Source organism: Mastomys coucha, unplaced genomic scaffold, assembly GCF_008632895.1.
Source record: "Mastomys coucha isolate ucsf_1 unplaced genomic scaffold, UCSF_Mcou_1 pScaffold15, whole genome shotgun sequence".
In the NCBI taxonomy this organism is placed as follows: Eukaryota; Metazoa; Chordata; class Mammalia; order Rodentia; family Muridae; genus Mastomys; species Mastomys coucha.
This window is the reverse complement of record NW_022196897.1, coordinates 11,955,798-11,968,455: the sequence shown is the minus strand read 5'-3', so window position 1 is coordinate 11,968,455 and position 12,658 is coordinate 11,955,798. Positions and strand designations below refer to the sequence as shown.

The following is a 12,658-nucleotide window of genomic DNA, read 5'->3' as shown; positions in this document are numbered from 1 at the left end:
AATATATCACCTAGAAGCAAACTTCTCCTCAGGCTCTAGTCTTGCCTCTGGAATACAGCACTCAGCCAGCGCCTTCTGTGTTTCTGTCCCTGCACTAGAAGCTGCTGATCAACCAGGAATAAAACATGCTGCCTGTTCACAGGGAGCTGCCAATCTAGAGACAGAAAATAAGTAGGCACACTGGTTAACCAGCATCTGCTCATAAAATGCCTGGACTGCTGGAAGGAAGGGGTGGAGAGAAACCAAAGAGGGGGCTGGGTGAGCTCACTCACTGCCTCAGAGATCAGGGACAGCCTACTCAGAGATATATTCTATCCAAGTGGAGTGGGCCTAATAGGGAAGGGCAGTGTGGGCTGCAGGTGTAATTCCTTATCTGGAATGGGAAATGTCTAATGTCCAGGAAACAGTCAGTGGGTCTGGCACTGGGAGAAGTCCAGGGACAGGAGAGGCAGGACCCACCAGAGTGAACTGGGTTTCCTACCTGTGGACCGAGGTGCATTTTAAGTTGGGAGTTGAGGGCCAAAGATTATGCATTTATTTTTAGTATCATTTGTCTACTAAATGAAGAACAACCATCAGGGGCTACCTAAGAGTAATGCCCAAGTTAGGTGGCTTTGGAGGTGGAGTAGGGGACCAGGTAAGGGAGGATGCTCTATTGGCCAAGGTCAATAACAGAAGGGAGAGTCCATCATTGGGGACAGCTGGGAAGCCTGACAGCTTACAGATGGGAGGTATAAAGGTGGGAGTAAAGTCATGGGCAAAGCAATGGTTTTTGCTGACATGGAAAAACCCCAGGTAGGAAGCTTATGGGATGAGAGAAGGAGTTTGACTTTTTAAGTGTTTCGCTTAGCTATCTGTGGAATTCAGGCAGGCAACTGAACACCATTCCTGGAGTTTAGGGGCTGGTATGGCCCCAGAGAGGTATCTGAACCAGGCAGATACCTGGTGGAACCCACCAGGCTGGAAGGAGAGGGATCTGTAAAGTAGTCTATCAAAAGGTAAGAGAAACAGAAGACAGCATTGTCACTGGAGAGAGAAGAGTGCTTCTGAAGGAGGAAGTGGTTGGCCATGCTGAAGCCTGCTGGACTGTCAAGGGCAATAAAAAGGAAAGTGAGCCTTGGTGACACTGAGGTGATGGCTGAAGCAGATGGCCCTGATGTAAGAGAGGCGAGCAGGGTTGTCCTGTTGACCGGGGGCTCTGCCTCCTCCCCAGTGGTCCACAGCACTCTTAGCTCCCTGAAGCTGATTGGATGCTACCTAGGCAGTCTGCCTCCTTCCTCAGTCCCAGGTTCTGCTCATCTATGGCTCAACAGCCTCCCCCGTGGCCATGAATTGTATTCACTTGATAGCAGAGTGCTTGACCTAAGTTGTCCCTCCTCCATTTGACCTGATCGCTCATCTCTTTCCCATTCACTTCAAAACAAATGAGAAATCTGCCTTTCCCTGTCCTTCCAGGCTGTAGGTCATGAAGGACTTCCCTGACTGTTGGAGTCCTCAGCCTGCATGCATCTCTTATAACTTTTATCTCTTGATATTATAAGAAGAAAAACTCTGGATGGAGGATCCCTTGGTAGAGGCCAAAAAGGTCTCCAGCTAGAAGGACACTATGGTTCCTGGTTCCAGAGTCTCAAGTAGTGAGCTTAACCTTCAGCATCCTTCTCCCTCCACTCATGAAGTCTCTCTCCAGTTCACCATCCTCTCCGAGAACCTAAATGCATCCTGACCACATAGTCTGCAGCACACAGCCCACACAGCCCAAGGTATGTAGCATTGACTAGCATCTTCCTTGCCTCTGAGAGATGAGTTACTTCCTGTTTGCCCACAAAGGAAGCCCTTCAGCACAGGTGGTTGCAGTGAGCATGGGAGGGAGAGGAGACATCTCTTAAGAGAGGAGCCCCTCATGAGGCCCAGAGGGAGGAGAAGGAAACCCTGACTTATTACAACATCCTCTCCTGAGCACCCTATGCACAGACATTTGCAGAATCTTACCAGGCTTTCCTAATTCACTGGCACTTTCCCTCTAGAGCTTATGGATGAAGTAAAACGGCCCCCATGCTCCAAGCAGATGAGGAGACTGGAGGTCAGAGTGGTTACTGACAGTCCATAGCACTGCAGAGCCCAGCAAGTACCTGTTCTCTGCCTTGCTGTGATCCATATATTGAAGAAACAGTCATCATGACACCGAGGTGGAGAGCGGGCCTCCTCTCCAAGGCAGTGGGGCTCCCATGTTGTAACCAATCTGGGCATCTCAAAACTAGGGCTGGCTGACCTGAAACACTTCTGGGGAAGCAGCAGGCAGAGTGACAAAAAGCCCTTTCCTTTGGAGAAGCCTGAAGTAAGGCAGCTGTGTCCTCATGTATCTGCAGGCAGAGTCGCATTCCTTACCACCAATGTGAGCTCTGCAAGCACCAGTCCTCAGAAAGGGCAGAAAGGAGGACAGTAGCCTTCCCAGATCTCCCTCTGGCAAGTTAGGTGGCCAGGAGGTGGGTTCCCAGGGATCAGAGCAAGGAGCTAGAGGAGGAGGGTGGGCCAGGTCTTCAATTGCTAACACCCACCAGGAGTCAAAGACGCTACCCACTGGGTGCTTGTGACTTAGAATTGGGGTTGGGGTTGGGTAGAGCATCTCTCAGAGTCAAGACAAAGGATAGGGTAAGAATCCATAGATAATGTCATTGTCAACCTCCTAACACATCCACTGGTATCAGTGCACTGTTAGCTTCCTGAAGAAGTCAGGAAGTGATTGTGAAAGTGGGCGTAGATCACAGGCCCATAATCCCAGCTACACAGTCAAGAGGCTGAGATGGAAAGTTTAAGACATGCTGAGGCTATGAAGCAAGTTCAAGGCTAGCTTGAGCAACTTAGTAAAATATTATCTCAAAAAACAATGAGCTAGACTCATGTCTCAGCAGCAGATTGCTTACCTAGCCTGCTGTTCAGTCCCCTGAAAGAGGTCCAAAAGTAAGTGCAAATCTATCTCTCTGCCTTGGCTGCTTAATCCAGGTCAGGTGACCCAGAGAAGCAGTCTGGTTCCTGTCTGGTCAGATTAAAGACCCCTTTTATCTGTGGACAGGTGCTCTTGGGCAGAGTGCCCAAGCCAGGGTGCCCAGACTTTCCTTTGCCCCTCATGAAAGTTTATTCTTTCTCTTCCCCAAAGCTCCCCTCCCCTCCCTGTCTGCCCTCTCACCTCACAGCTAGGAGATTTTAGGATTTTAGGTTTCCTATAGTACTTGTCATGCGTCTGTCCCTCTCATGTGGTCAGTGAGTGGTCTCCACAGTTATCTACCCTCCCTCGCTGAAGGGCACCCACTAAACACTAGCTCACCATTACCTGCAAGAGCAAAAGTACTCACATACTCTACCTTGGTTAGTGGAACCTAGGTAACTATTACCGATCTTGTTTTTAAACACCATTTAAGCAAAAAGATGCTCAAAGTCTGTTATTAAATAGGAAAACTGTTTATGGGCTATGGAGGTAGCTCAGTTGGTAAAATGCTTCAACCCCCAGCACCCACATAAAAAACGCTGCACCATATGACATCTGCTTACTGTTCCAGTGCCAGGGAGGCAGACACAGGGGATCCTGGGGGCTTACTTGCAGCTACCCTAGCCTAATTAGGGAGTCTCAGGTCCCAGTGAGAGAATCATTCCTCCCTAACAGAGTGCGTGACTTCTGAGGAGTGGCACTTAGATTGACATGTACTGCCCCCCCCACCCCGAACACACACGAAGGAAAGAAAACTGTTTCTATATTCATTATGACCTCAATGTTCTGAAACTTTATTTATTTAGGTAAACTTCACAACATCGATTGAGACTTTCTCCTCACTGAAATTTGTACAAGACTTTAACTCCTTTATGCTTGCTTAGAATACATGCAATTTAAGACATAAATATGTGTGTACACACAGACACACACATACAGACACACACATACACATTTAGTTTTTCAAGACAGGGTTTCTCGGTGTACTCCTGGCTGGCCTCAAACTGAGTCTCTACCTGTCTCTGCCTCCCAAGAACTGGGATTATAGGCATGTGCCACCACTGCTTGGTTTATAAATATGTATTACATTTATCACTAGCAAATTTAGTTTGTTTGATTAAATAATGATAGAATATCTCGACTCACTTTAAATATTCCAAGATTCTTTTATGGCCTCTATCCCGTGGTTGGCAGAGGTGGAGAATTATGGTGGGGTGGGAGGGAGCTTCGGAATGCCTATATGAGTTTGGGCATCTTGTTTTACTTTGCTTTATTTGGTGGTCAGAATTAAACCTAGAATCTGATACTGAACTGCAGCCCATTATTATTCTTGGCCCTTACCTGTAACCATCTTGCAAATGGCTGCCTCCCTGGTGCAGGTGTTGGGACCTATTTGGAACCCCAGAGTTGCTGTATAAATTACCTGAAGGTAAAGACATTTTAAGATTCAACAAATAAGAATACAGGTTTCTCAGACAGAACTTGTTTTACATGACAGAATCCAGCAACCTTGGAAAAATAAGGCAGCTGCAAATGCCTTCTTTGGAAAGTGTCTACTCCTGGAAGGGAACACAGGAAATAAACCTCAGTCAGTCCCTTCCCTGGGGGCAGTTTTATGGCCCTGAGGTCAGCAAGGCCAGCTTACCTCTACAGCCTCACAAGCTTTCTCTCATTCTTTCTCCTCACATCTATCTTTCCTCTCAACAGAAACTTACATATTTTTCCTACAGAAGCTTCTTCCTGCCCCTCTTGTTCTCTAAGTTAGACATATAGACTTTTAATGTAACCATTCAAAACTCCAGCTACTCCTGTTAATCTATATATTTTGCCTATTTTGTTTTCAGTTCTGAGTCACTATGAAGGTTTTATCCTTTAGTGCACAGGGTTGGGAGGAAGTTTCTGCTTCAAGATTTGCTCTCTGTGAATACATAAATTTAAGCTGTGTCTAAGTGGGCATGTAATATACATGCTGAGCATTTTTACTAGTTAAGCATGCATGTAACTGTGCATTAGGAAAATTACAACTGCTATAGCAAGCCTGCAGTCTACAGATGGTATTACTCAAGATGCTCAAAATAGGCTATGCCTGCTTTCTACATTCAAGGAAAACTATTAAATAAAGATACTATAGGTGAAAATCTCTCATGCCAAAAATCCTGACAAGGACACATAACTGAGCAGACACTTCCCACAGGCTCTGAGCATTTCTGGTGAGTTGAAGAATGCCTTCTTCACAGTGCCCATTCCTTCTGGCCAGCCATTAATCACTGACTGGAAAGCTACGTGTGTATTGTTTGTAGCAAAACATGGTATTATAAAAAAAAAAAAGGACAGGAGTACTTTAACAGGGTGAGAAGAAAGAAAACCCGAGGTATTTCCTGGGTGGCCAGAAAGATCACATACACCCCTGGGAGAGCACATGCTTGCTGTACTAGAGCTCTCTGTACCAGTACTGAACACAGACCCAAGCTACTCCAACCATGTTGTCCTGTGGTAGGCACCTCTCTACAGGAACAGTGCTTGGGTATCCTAGCTCCTACCTGGGGGAGCAGAACTACCACACTGGTCTTCTTAAACTGTTTGCCCTCTTCTGCCCAAGCATGTTCTGCATCCTCCAAGGCAGGTGGGAAGGGATGGTTCCTTAGGCCTTGTCAATAACCCTACTTTCTACTTGTGCTCAAATTCCAGAATGGCAGAGAGTCCATTAAAAATGTACCATATCTAGTCAGCTGGTTGAGCCTGTCCATCCACTTCTATATATGGCTGCCACAGGGCTCTTGTTCTGGCCGGTTTTCTCTAGACCTTCACTCTGCTCTTCCGGGTGATCTTACTCTCATGTTTCCCTCCCAGCCACTCACTAAAGACTTGCCAAGCCCTCTCCAGCCCAGAGATGAACTCTCCACAGGACTTCAGACCTAGTCTGCTAATGTGCTAAGAGTGCCTCCCCCACCCTTGGAGCCTGCCCCTCCCAGGTCCTATTTCTCAAACAGTCCCACAGTTGCTGCTTTTCTTGTGAGCAGCCTTGTCACCAGCCTCTGGGCCTTTTCCTCTCATGCCTGGAGGGCTCAGTGCTACTCTGACCACTCCTGTCTGATTTGAGAGCTGCAGCTGCTTCTGGACTCTCAGATATATCAGGTCTTTAGCTTAGTAGCAAAGATGCCAACCACCAAGCCTGAGGATTTTTGGCACCCCAGGTATATACACTCTCAAATAAAAGATTTTTAAAGAAAAAAAAATATAACAGTGTAATTTGTGTGATACATGCATACATAAGCCAATATCATGTATTTTCCTCAGATATGTCCAGCTCCCAGGATAACCCATCTTAAACACATCAGGTTGGTCACTGGGGAGGTTGGGGTTGGCGAGGTTATAATTCACTAACAAAATGAGCAATATCGCTGGGCAGTAGTGGCACATGCCTTTAATCCCAACACTTGGGAGGCAGAGACTGGAGGACTTCTGAATTCGAGGCCAGTCTGGTCTACAGAGTGAGTTCCAGGACAACCAGAGCCATACAGAAAAACCAGCCCCCCCCCCCCCCCCCCCCCCCCCCGCCCCCAAAGTAATATCTGATTTAAAGCACAGGTCAAGTACTGTAGTTTCTGTCTGGAAGGTCACACAATAAAGTCCTCAGCACATAATGCTACTTAGCAGTGCCTTATGTAGAAACTATTGAGAAGTTGTAGGTTATTGGAAGTGTCTCAAACAGAATAGTTAGACCCAGTACTTTTTTTCCCTCTCTCTCTGCTTCATCTGATACATATTCCTGTCACTATCTGCATCTCATCCTAGGCTCAAAGCAACAGGCTAACTGACCACAGACGAAAAACATGCAAGACTGTGAGCCCACAGAAACTCTTCCTCTTTACAAGTTGATGATCTCTTGGTATTTTGTTATAGAAATATAAAGCTAACACCACACCAAAGATATGAAGAATACATAGAAAGATGGACAGCTTAAAATATATGGAAAACTGATAAAATGATTCATCAGAAAATAATACCTATTGAAACCACAATGTGATGACACTTTGAAGTTAACAGGGCTGACAAGTTGAAGCCACCTGGGTAGCTTCCTGGGAAATCATCACTTTCATGAGTAAAAGCCATGCTGTGCCACTGGAGAGTGGCTGGATAGTCTAACACACACATAACTTTTAATTCACATTTATAAGTTTCTCATGCTGCTGAAACAGGTCTCAAAAGGCAGATGAGGTTCAGGGAGACCTAACACATTATGGTCTATTCTAGCAAACAAGGGGAAATAACCTGTAACCCATGGGACTGGCTTGATAAATATGGTATACCCATCCAACAAGACAGTCAACCTTTGTTAGAAATGGTGAAATTCATGTATATATCTTGAGGATTAATTTTTGAGAGTGGCTGCTAAGTTTATAAAAAGGTACATGGTTTGAATATTATTTTTACTATCTGTAAAAGGAAAAGAGAAAAAAGGGGAGGTGAGTGTGTATGTGCGTGTGTGTGTGTGTGTGTGTGAGTGTGTGTGTGTGTGTGTGTGTGCACACCTGTTTACAAATAGAATATGTGTCCTTAAGAAATGGCTTTTGAGAATGTAGTCATATTTATAGTTCAGAGGAGATTTTGCCCACAACCTTCATGCTTCACTATATTTCTATCCTTTCCTAGAAGACTTTGTGTCTCCTAAGCTTACAGCCTTTGTTAATCATTTAAACTCATAGCACAAGGCTGCTTTACCCAGAACATCCCGAATCTCTCTTTTTCCCTTTAGTGGTTTCTTCATCTTTTCTATATATAAAAGGAGATTGAAGTCTCTGTTAAGGGTTAGGGATGTGGCTCAGTTGGTAGAGTGCCTGGCAACATATAAAACTGGTCATGATGCCACATGCTTATAAACCCAGCACTTAAAAAGTGGAGGCAGGGCCAGGCGGTGGTGGCGCATGCCTTCAATCCCAGCACTTGGGAGGCAGAGGCAGGTGGATTTCTGAGTTCAAGGCCAGCCTGGTCTACAGAGTACCAGGACAACCAGGGCTACACAGAAAAACCCTGTCTTGAAAAACCAAAAAAAAAAAAAAAAGTGGAGGCAGTAAGATCAGGAGTTCAAGGCTAGTTTGAGGCTAGCCTGGGCACTTGGGCCCTGTCTCAATGAATAAACAAACAAACAAATAAATATTTAACATGAGCAAATGTACTCAGGGTCTCTTCATGTAGCTTAGGCTTGCCTCTGTCTCCTGGGAGTATTCTCTTAAGAATAATAAATAACTCTTAAGCATGCTTCATCATGTTACCCCCATGCCCTGTGTCTTTTATCTCTACCTCATGTAGTCATGGTCCAAGATGATGCTCCCCTCACTGTACTGCCAGTGGCACATGCCTTCCTGCCCTCCCTTTCACTCCATTATTTTGTGTGGAAATCAAAATTTATTGCAATGCCAGTTACTGTGATCTGAAGGTGTCCCCTACCCTTCATGAGTTGGAAACTTAATCCTCAGTCATACATAATTTTGAACTTTTAGTAGTGATTGTGTCATAAGGGCTCCCATTTTCATGAATAAATTAATAACTTAATGAACATTGCAAGAGTAACTGTTATAAAGGCCACTCTGACTAGCTCCCTCACATAGGTCTGTGATGCCCTTCTCCTGTTAGGATGCAGTAAGAAGGCCCTGTCAGATACCAGCCACACAATCTTGGATTTCTTAGCCTCTAGCACCATGTTCTAAAGGAAACATCTATTTTAAACACAAATAAAGAACCCAATCTCAACTATTTTGTTTCAGACTAGAGTATAGGAGGTACTGGGAATAGGGCAGGCATCCAAAGGACTTATGGGAATGGGCTGACAGCTGAGGGGCTCTCATTCCACAGGGAGTGGAAATGGAAGCTTGGGCATGAGGCTGGGCTTCTCTCCCGCCAGGACTGAACAGAACCTGACTAGTCCTGTGCCTCTGTCCACTGTCTTTCCACAGCCCAGGACCAGTACTTACAGGAATGAAGCCACAGATGCCACTACTTCATGAGGGGGTCTTTCTCTTCTAAGTGCCAACTCCACACTTCTATAAAGGCTGGGGCAACAGACAGAAGTCTGTGATAGAACGAGCAGTGTGGGCCTGAGGCCAGGTCTCTACTATAACATGACACTTAAAGCAGATGCTTGAAAAGCTTCACCACTTTATGGCAAAGTCTGTTTCTTCCTTACTTCCATGCACCTCAGCAACTTTCTTCCTCTCTCTAGGCCCCAGTTTTCCCAGGGGATAGCAACAGCACATACCTCAAAGCCCTGCTGTGGGGATTAACTAGGATATTATTGCACATAAGAGGCTAGGGGGCCTAGTATATATATATATATAGCCCTTGCTCAGTAACAGAGTTACTCTGCTGTCCAGTTAGGTGTTTTGTTTTGTTTTTGTCAAATCCTGCTAGCTGGATCATCTATTTAGTTTCAGAATTCAAAAAGATTGTTAGGAATTTCTGAGAAGGCAACAATTTTCCTGCCATCTTCAAATCCTAAGGTTGCTACTTTAATTCTCTTTGTGTGGGCCTACAACACATTGATGGGTACTGAGCATAAGATACCTCTCTTGCCAGATAGCATAGCTCTCAGCTCTTTAACAGTCAGCTCAATTAGATTGAAAACCACCAATGAACATACTTCTGAGTTTGCCCATGAGGGTGACTCTAGAAAAGTTTGTTTGTTTGTTTATATTTCATGTGTGCTGCTGTTTTGCCTACATGTATGTCTGTGTAAAAGGTGTTGGATCACCTGAAACTGGAGTTAGAGTTGTAAGCTGCCATGTGGGTCTAGGAACTGAACACCGGTCCTCTGGTGGAGAAGTCAGTGCTCTTAACTCCTGAACCATCTTTCCAGCCCCTTTTAAATTTTTTTGTTGGTTTGCTTTGTTTGTTTGTTGTGTTTTGATTTGGAGAGAGGGTTTCTCTGTGTAGCCCTGGCTTCCTGGAACTTACTCTGTAGACCAGGCTGGCTTCCAACTCACAGAGATCCTGCCTCTGCTTCTCGAGTGCTAGGATTAAAGGATTGGGCCACCATGTCCCTCTGGGAAAGTTTAAGTGAAGGAAGCTGACAGCATTCCTATGTGCTGGCTAACATTCCTCTCTCCCTGCTCCTTGAGCACAGACACAGTGTTATCAGCTGCCTCAGGCTCCCGTCACCATGCCTTTCTTGCTGTAAAGGGCCGTTTTTTCAGACTGTAAGCTAAAGTAACCTTTTCCTTATGCTGTTTTTGTCAGGCATTTTGTGATGGCAGGACAAAGCACCAGCATTCACCCTGCTCCATGTGGATTGCCAAGTTTGAGCTTCCTAAAGGTGCTGTGAGCTTTTCTCAGAGGCTCTGGCTCCTGTCGGCCTTGTGTGGCCTGCCACGACTATTCTGGCCTTCTACTCTCCCAACATGTTCAGTGAATCACACCTTGCTCACCCCTAAGCCTTTCTACTCTCTAATCCCCTGGTGGGAATCTTCTTCTGGGGAGCCACATGGCTATGTCCTATCTTCATAAGTCCCTGCCCAAGTCTAACCTTTTCTATCCATCCTGTACTGACCGCCATGCTGAGCATAGGAGCTCCTACAGGAGCTGAGTCTGAGGCAGGACAACTAAGAGTTCAAGGCTAGCCTGTGTAACATAGCACATAACATGACTCTCATAAATATTTTATTATTCATTTCTACCATAACAGAAATTCATTATTTCATCAGAAAATAGCATCTACAAAGAAAAGAACTGTCTTGTTTATTAATGGGTTTTCAACCTGGAAAGTATAGACTGTTGGGCAAATATTTGTTAAATGAATGAGCAAATAGACAACAGGATGTGTCTCCTGGGAAGATATAGCTCTATCTTAGATTTAAACATTCTCCCAAAAAAATGTTCTTGGGACTTCGTGGAGGGCTCCTCCCCACCTCATTCATGCAGTGCTCCAAGGCCTTAAGAAGCAGTTTGTAACTTTCCAGGACTGTTCTGTGCAGACTTGTAGGTCTTGAAGATGGTAGCACTTCCCCACCTTACTCAGGATGTCTGCTGCAACCTTTCTAGCCAAGGGACAGTTTCTCTCATTTTCCTGTCACATCTCTCCTCACAAGGTTGTGTTTGTTTTTGTCTGACAGCATTCACCACCCCGAGATAACGTGACTCATCTGCTTGCCTTCTCTTCTCCAGCAGGCTATCCAAAGGGGAGCAAGGAGTTCATGGTGCCTAAGTGCACAGATCAGCTGCTGTTCAGCAGGTACCCACTGAATAAATGAAGAAACGACTCTTCCCATTACCCTCCATAAACAGGAAATGCTATACTAGAAGACAATGCTCACTCCATGCTCACTAACTTGGTGTTTTTCATGCAGAGGGACCATAGACATCGAATTAGATGCTAATTATCTAATCAACTCAGGGCGTGGGGAAGGGGCTGAGCTAATGAGGTTTGCAGGCCTGTGAGAATGGAGATGTCCAGCACTTGACTTTGATGCTGGCCTCACGACCTAGACATACAGGTCATGGACACAGAGGATTGGTGGATGCATGTATCAGGGCAACAAAAGCCCGCCTGTATCCTGGAAAAACCCAGCATCATTCACACCGCGGTTCCATCGTCATTCTACTGAAAGGACAAATGAGACTGAATCCTAAGTCCCGAAAGGAACCAGAGAGAAAGGCGACTTATCAGCTGAGTAGATGCTGTTTTCTGGACAGACATAACAAGAATTGCTCAGGAGAAGGGCCTGTGCCAACCATGTGGGAAAGAGCTGTCCTGTTCTCCAAGATGTCAGCGCCTTCCCGGGGGCAGCCCTTAAGCTCCCAGCAAACATGTGTCATCAGGGAGGAGCATGTCACCGGCACTAGAGGATATTGGGAAGATTTGAAGCAAAGCCCTTCACATCTTTAAAGCCTCCTGCTTTACTGGGGACTTGGAGCCTAGAGGACCCCATACCAGGATTGATCAGTGGGTCTCAACCAAACCTTCTCTTCAGTTTGGCCTTCTTGGGGTCCCTGCTAGCTCTCGTGCCTCCTTCAGCTTCTCCCCAACTCAGACCCCTGTTCTGACCCAGTGGGCTCTCCTCAGGTGCTCACCTGCTGGTCTTGACCGGTGCATAGCGTAGCCACAGTGGAGACACCGTCAGGAGGACCGCCTCTCTCTATGTCCCGCCGGGCTCCTGCAGCAGGGCGCCCCCTTGGCTCCGCGCCCAGGCGCCGGCCGGAGCCGCGAGGGCTGCGGGGAGGCGCAGCTAGGAACCGGGTTTCCGGGAGGGCGGCGATCGGCGGCCGGGGCGGGCCAGGCTAGAGCGAAGCCGTCCGACTGGTCTGACCGGAGCGCTGGGCTGGGCGGCAGGCTTGGGCCGGGCACAACACCCAGAGTCGCGCTCCTCCGCCTCATTTAGTTGATTTTGTCAATCACATAAACCGGAAATTGTGGCCAGACCCACATAAGCTGCAAGCCTTTAGTGGGACAAAAATTAAGCATTTCCAAAAATCCATTATTTCTTACCCATTTAGTAGACATAGGCAAAGAATGCATTATTAGAGCTCATAGCTCCATCTGCTTGCAACTGTTGACTCACTGTGATTGGGGCATGCTGGCAAACAGCTGCGAGTTGAAATGTAAAGACATTTTCCCCAACATAATCTTAGACATAGACTGACATTTTGCAAGAAGTTCTGTATTTTCAATAACCCTCTCTCTGG

General features: G+C 46.2%; 1 protein-coding gene across 2 annotated transcripts in view; it reads right to left on the bottom strand.

Moving 5' to 3' along the window:
• Positions 1–12,227, bottom strand: part of Psd4 (pleckstrin and Sec7 domain containing 4) — a 34,618-nt gene extending 22,391 nt beyond the window's left edge. The window contains exons 1-2 of one of the 2 annotated variants that reach the window (XM_031369231.1): positions 12,047–12,227; positions 4,325–4,406 (exon numbers count right to left, since the gene is read on the bottom strand). The gene's annotated coding sequence lies outside the window, so the exon portion shown is untranslated. The remainder of the gene's footprint in view (positions 1–4,324; positions 4,407–12,046) is intronic. The other variant, XM_031369230.1, reaches the window with a different exon arrangement.
• Between the last annotated feature and the right edge of the window lie 431 nt (positions 12,228–12,658).